This window comes from Telopea speciosissima, chromosome 4 (assembly GCF_018873765.1).
Source record: "Telopea speciosissima isolate NSW1024214 ecotype Mountain lineage chromosome 4, Tspe_v1, whole genome shotgun sequence".
Classification (NCBI taxonomy): domain Eukaryota; kingdom Viridiplantae; phylum Streptophyta; class Magnoliopsida; order Proteales; family Proteaceae; genus Telopea; species Telopea speciosissima.
Window position 1 is genome coordinate 30,265,759 of NC_057919.1, and position 6,724 is coordinate 30,272,482.

Genomic DNA, 6,724 nt, shown 5'->3' on the forward strand with positions numbered 1-6,724 from the left:
AGGGTAGTACGCCTGGAGGTATCAAGATACCACGTCATACAATTTCGGCGACTTAAAAGATAAAAGAGTTATTTCAGAAATAATTTTATAGTCAAGATTAATTGAGAGGAAGATACGAAGATTTTCGGAGGAGGTCACATAATTGTCAACTCTTTTAATCTCACAAAAAAATAAATTTCATATCCAAATAAAAATAAATGCTAGCCATTCTTGAACCCAATGTATGGAAAGTCCCCCCAACTTTGGTTGGATCATTTGGGTTCTAGTTGAGGCTGAACCAAGTGATTGGATCTTATGGCTTAAACCCAGTCATAAGATGGTCGTGGTTCTTTGATTCGTGATTCTGAGGGTCGTTTTCCTTCCATGAGGTGTAAGGTTAGTTTGGATTCATCAGTTTCTTTGTTTGAAGTTGAGGCTTTTTGTGACGTCCTGCTTCTCGGATGTAGCTTGCATATTACCCACCTGATAATTCTCTCGGACTGTTGTCCTATGGTGTTGGTCCTTCGGCAATTCTCGTCTTCTTTAAACTGGGCCACCATGGCCATTGTAGATGATGTTTTAGTCTCATTCTTTTATCTATGTTTTCTTTGTTTTAGTTTCTCAGTTTGTTGTACATGAGGCCCACCTATTAGCTACAGGTGCTTCTCATTTCTTTTTGTCCCATTAGTGGTTGCTTTCTCCCCCCCTCCCCCTTCATCACCTTTTGTAATCCTTTAGTCCAGGATTTCCCCCGCGAAAGTGATCCATAATAAACTTTCAAATTCGGACCAAAAAAAGATCTTATGGCTAAACCATCACATCACAATCTTAATTGGAATTGCTTTGAAGCCAACTTTGGGTTAACTAAAGGTTTGCTATTACATGCTGGCCGCATTACAATCAGCATTATATATTTTTCATTTTTTTTTCTTGTTCGATAGATAACCCAGTTTATTTAATGAAGAAATTAATTAAAAATAAAAAAAGCTACAATAATTAGTAACTCATTACAAATTAAATAGAATTACATCTAAGTAAACAATTTGATTACCCTCAAAACTATACCCTTTCTTTGACTAATTCATCTGTAGGCCATTTAAAAATCTTGGGATCCATATAATTGAACTAGGAACTGACATTGGAAGTAATCATCCTTTGCTTATCCAATTGTCATATGAGGAAGGATATATCCTCTTTATTGCAGCTGATGGTGTTCATTCATTTATGCTCTATAAAAGTGAGGATGCTCAAAATCTAAACCCTAAATATACACTTCCTAATGAGAAAATCAACATATCTACTTTCTCTCTTCTTCTTCTTCTTCTTCTTCTTCTTCTTAGTTTCTCAAACTGGAAGTATCAATTCAACAGCCTTCTTTGATGTGGGAGTTGTTCTTGACGTAACATCGAAAATCGTGGAGAATGCAGACAGCTACATCTCTATGGCTCTGTCTGATTTTTATAATTTTCCCCTAGTCATGCAAATTATACAACAAGACTTGTTCTTCACACCATGGATTTCAAAAATGATGTTGTGGTTTCATCTTCCTCAGGTACTTCACTAGACCAATTATAACCTATGTTTCTTGTTTTATTTTTAGTGAATTCAAATTTACCACCATTCCCCAAGGGTTGAAGGGTGAAGACATAAAATAAAGGCCTAATTCAACCACATACCCTCCTAAGTATTGATCTGCATCCCATGTGTATCTTCGCACACCTTTGGTACTCCAAACCACTATCGTGCACTAACCTATAGTTCTAAATTTTTAAACCACAAATTTTTCATGAGACAATTCTATTTCGGCTGAAATTTTACATGTGAACAAGAACATTGGGATCTACCTGTCCACAAAATTTGTAAAAGAGTTGGAATGGGGGGAGGAGGTTGCAAAGGTTGTGGGGCAGGGGAAGAGATTGCAAAAGGGGGTGGGTGGAGGCTTTTTGACTGAAAGCCAGAGAGGTTATGTGCTTTTCATCTTTTGGACTTCGGGGAATGGTATAAAGGGAGAAGCAGCACCAGTATTGTGAGAAGCAATGCCAACTAATAAAAACTATCGGCATCATAGTGGTTTATAGATATGGCAGGCTCTATGCTTCGCCTTATAGTTATTCTATTGGGGTTTTCTCACCTTATCTCCTTGAATACTGTCCCAATAGTAAGTAAATATTTTATTGACTCCACTTCCTCTTCTTCATTTCCTTAAGCCTTCATTGTTTTGTGGTTACAGGAACTAGAACCCTAGTGGGGTTGGGCAGGTCGTCGGGAGTTCAGATCTGCTACCCACATGGGGATGGGTGGGGACAGATCTGATCCCTCCATGGGGTGGGTAGCTGATCCGAATTTGGTGGTCGCAGGGGTGCGCGAAAGGATGGTAGTGGGTGATGACGGGGTAGGAACAGGGGTGGAATTAGGGATAGTGGTGTGTGGGTTGGGGGCGAGGGCATGGGAGGCTATGAGGGGTTATTTTACATAAAAAACTATTGGATTTATGTGTCCATCAAACCTGGTTCGGTCTGGTTCAATCTGATTTTACTTTGTATTGAACCTTTATACATTTTGGTTTAATATTATCACATGCGATATAAAATTTTTGAGCATTATGTGTCCAGAAGTTTTTTACTTAAAATGGTAGTCACGACTAGGGTTTGGGCTGGGCACCCTTACCATATGATCGTCGCATTGGGTATGCCTAGACATGTGATGTCAGGGTACGAATGCGAGTACTCACATGATCGATGTGTGTATTGGCAAAGAATCTACTTTGTCGATTCCCTCATGTATTATTGTCAGATGTAGGAAGGGATAGACATGTGTCACCAACAGCCTTTACCTGAGGGAACCCTGTTGCTGCAAAGTGTAATCGCATTCTTTGGTTCGTCAATGACTGAGACTCAAGTGAGTCAAAGCCGATGTTCTGGGAATGCATGAACACTCTGTGAGTGAAGGAGTTACTCAACATGGTCACTACTGCCCGATTGGGGAACACCAAGATTGAGATTATCTATGCATGGTCGGATCGGAATTTGGATCCAGTGCCATTTTAGAAATGGTTTTTGCAAAATCTATTTTACATAAAATAATAGATTATATGTAATTATTTGAATAAAGTATTTTATCGAGTTTTGAGGGACCCGATCAGATACGCAGGCATTCCTATATGGACATGTACTATGGAATGGGGTTTGGCAGTACAAGTGTACATGCCCTAGATTCTATAATGATGGTGTTGATTAGTGGGGGGAGGTTGTACATGATAATTTATTATCATGTAGGGAGTTATTTGGAATTTGCTAAAATAATTGGTTCTTTATTTAATTAATGGATATGGTGCTAATGGTAATTATCCATAAATTAAATAAAGTGATTAATTATATCATTCCCTATTAGATTCTGCTTCTTCACTAATTAGAAGCACTTTGAGTTTAAACAGAACTGCCAAACAAAGAGAGAGAGAGTCAGACTCTCACTGGGTTTTTTATTTTCCCATCCAAGGTTTTAAAAAACCCTATTATTATATAAAGGGACCAAAACGCAGAGGGAGCATACAGCTGCACGTTTTCTGGCTGCCCCTCTTGGATGTGTTTTGGTCTCCCTCATCTCTCTCTTGTGATCTCTTCTTCTTCTTGTTGTTGCTCTCTACTGTGTTTGAAAGTTAGGGTTTTAGAAACCCAGATCTGTGCATGTAGAACTGAAGAGGATCTGAGATTGGCTTGAAGAACCTTGGCTGCACCATTGGAGGTTCAGATCTGTTTACTTGGAGTGCTCATTGGAGGAAGAACCATTGTCTATTGGAGGAGCAACACTTGAGGCTCATCAGGTTAGCAATTCTTTGTTAATTCCTCTTGTTTTTAATTATTGATTATTCATGGGATAGGAAAGAAACCCGAATCGATTTGTTTCCGCTACACATTCAGGTATGGAATGGATCCCTCTTTCCATTAGATGGATTAGAGATGAATTTTTCCATGTCTTTTGGGTTCCATAATTCCATGGGACACAAAAGAGAAGGACAGGGCATTGGTTTATCAGACCAAACCCTGATTGGGATGCATCAGGGTTCCCATGGGCGACCATGGGAAACCCTAAAATTAAAATAGGGCGCCCATGGGTAACCATGGGCTAACCCAGGGGGTGCAATACCTTGATTGGTTTATAATTGGTTTCCCAGGGGTACCATGACATGATCCCAGGACCGTAGTTTGATCTACAGTGTGGTATTAGATCCACCTTTCTCACCCATGGATATCATATAATTAATTGGATGTAATTATTGTATATGGGAAGCAATCTTTTTATTCATGGTAGAATATGGATGGATGTTTTTGCGTTTATAATCATTGTAACAACCTTCCCATATGCACATGAGTGGTTACAAGGTAGTTATTCATGTAACAACCTTACCATGTGCACATGGTTGATTATGGTTGTTGTAACAACCTTGTCCATGTAAGATGATGGAATTTTATTTTTGTAATGTTTTTATTTTTATTCCATCATAGGGTTTAAAACCTATTATTCCAGATTTAATATAAATAAATAAAAAATCTTTGTACCCTAGATTCCCTGTGGTGCCAGTGGCTGCTGCCTACGGTGCCAGTGGCTACTGCCTGCGGTGCCAGTGGCTGCTGTCTACCGGTGCTAGTGGATGCTGCCTACGGTGCCAGTGGCTACTGCCTACGGTGTCAGTGGTTGCTGCCAGTGGTGCCATGTGGCTGCCGCCCATGGTGCCTTGTGCGACTGCTGCCCAGTATGTTTGGCAGTGTTTTTCCCTCCAAAATAAAAATAAAAAGGGTTTTTATTTGTTTTATTGTTTTTTGGGTTGGAGAAGAAGATGGGTGAAGAGATTCTTCTCTACACTCACTTAGGAATAAATTGGATTCTATTGTGAATTTGGGTACATGTTTTCACATGAGATGTGATGTTTTATTTCTGAAATGATCCATGATTGTGGGCCCCATATATAATGTTACATTGTCTATGTGATTATGGGATTGGCTATCTAATAATGTGGATGGTAATTGGATGTATGTGATGCATTGAGATTATGGGTGGATGTGATGCTTCTCTCTCTTTCTCTCTCTCCCCCTTTCTTTTTTGTAAACGAATGTACTCCACCCCATGGGCAGCCCAAAATGGTGGGTTGGTTTCTCCATGCGGGGTTTCTTTATTATGGAAAGAAAAGTGTATAGAATATTTTTTTTTTATTTCTATTGTAATTTTAGAGGAGTTAGGACTTCCAGGGCATGTTGATGATGATCCACATGTGACGCTCAAAGCTTATGGAGATGCAAGTCACCTACTTTGAAGACATGATCAAGAGGAGGAGATGATCGAGGCGTGGCATCCATGGCATGATTGATGCACCCATAATTAAAAGAAAGTTATTATTAGTTTTATTTTTATTGGGAGGGTTCTTTAATTGCTTTTGATAAAAATGTCGTCATCCCATAATCACTTTTAATTAATGTTGATTAATTATATTATTTTATTCTAACCATGGTATATATGTGAGAGTTATTTAGTCCCTCTTTAATCATAATATATGTATGATATGGACTAGTCTAAGTTAGTAGACATGTCCATGGCCTCCTATTGAAGATAAATGTAGAGATTGTGTGATATGACCCCGCATACGCCGACAGGACATTGCCAGGCTCGTTATCACATGGTTATCTATATTTACCTCTATCTAGATACGTTAGGATATGGATAGTAAGAGGGCACTACGACAGTGGGTCATCTTTCATGATTCCATGATTCTAACTAATGCAATAGGTAAATGCATGACTTGGGTGTATGTCAACCGACAGGATCTGGGCATAACACCCAGGTGGCCGAAAATATTGGAAGCCTATGAGGCGGATAGCTTAGTCCACACTACCACGGTGTGTATAATGAATCCCGACAGGGTAAGTTATGCATGCAAGGGTTGTAGGTATCCAATTCATTTTATAGGTCATGAAGGTGACCTAAATCATGAAAGACCATTAATGAGTATGCTCAATTTTTATCGATAGTTATTAATATTCATGTGTTTTTACTTGTACATGTGTAGATTATTACTCAATGGCTGTCGTTAATTCCAACCTGTTAACACTCATTAGCAAATACAAATTAAATGGTACAAATTATGTCGATTGGTACCTGAGCATTAAATTACTCCTGACTACAGAAGGACTATACACAGTTCTTGATGAACAAGTTTTTCCTCAACCCGACCCAAATGATTTTGAGGGACATGAAGAGATGCAGGATTTCCTCAAGAGGGATTTCAAGGCATCACTTTACATCCTAGGATCATTGAAAAAGTCAGTTATGGATTTAGCCAAGGATATACGCACCTCAGGGGGTAAAATGGATAAGCTTGCTGAATTGTTCAACAGGAAGTTGACACATGCACATTCTGATGTGGTGAGTCAAATCCATAACTCCAAGATGTCCCAAGGGACTCCAATGATGGACCACGTCATGAAAGTGATCAATCTGTTTGAGAAACTAGAATCCATGGGGACTGATTTTGATTTGCGATATAAGACTGGTGTGATCTTGGCGTCACTCACTTCTGCCTATGCATCCTTTAAGATGTCCTACAAGATGTCAGATAAGGAGATGGAGCTCACCGAGCTTGCTAATGCATTGATAGAGGCAGAAGCTTCCTTGAAAAAGGACAAGGCTGAGGTCAATGCAACTGATGTGAAGCCATCTTCAAATGGGAAGAAGAAGAAAAAGAGAAATAAGGGTA

The 6,724-nt window shown here is 39.2% G+C and overlaps 1 long non-coding RNA gene across 1 annotated transcript; it reads left to right on the forward strand.

The window, feature by feature from the left end:
• Nucleotides 1-1,978: 1,978 nt before the first annotated feature.
• On the forward strand, nt 1,979-5,929 carry LOC122657672. Its single transcript, XR_006332336.1, has 3 exons — nt 1,979-2,141; nt 2,210-2,223; nt 5,918-5,929. It is a non-coding gene; the product is annotated as an uncharacterized LOC122657672 (long non-coding RNA).
• The last annotated feature ends 795 nt before the right edge of the window (nt 5,930-6,724 follow it).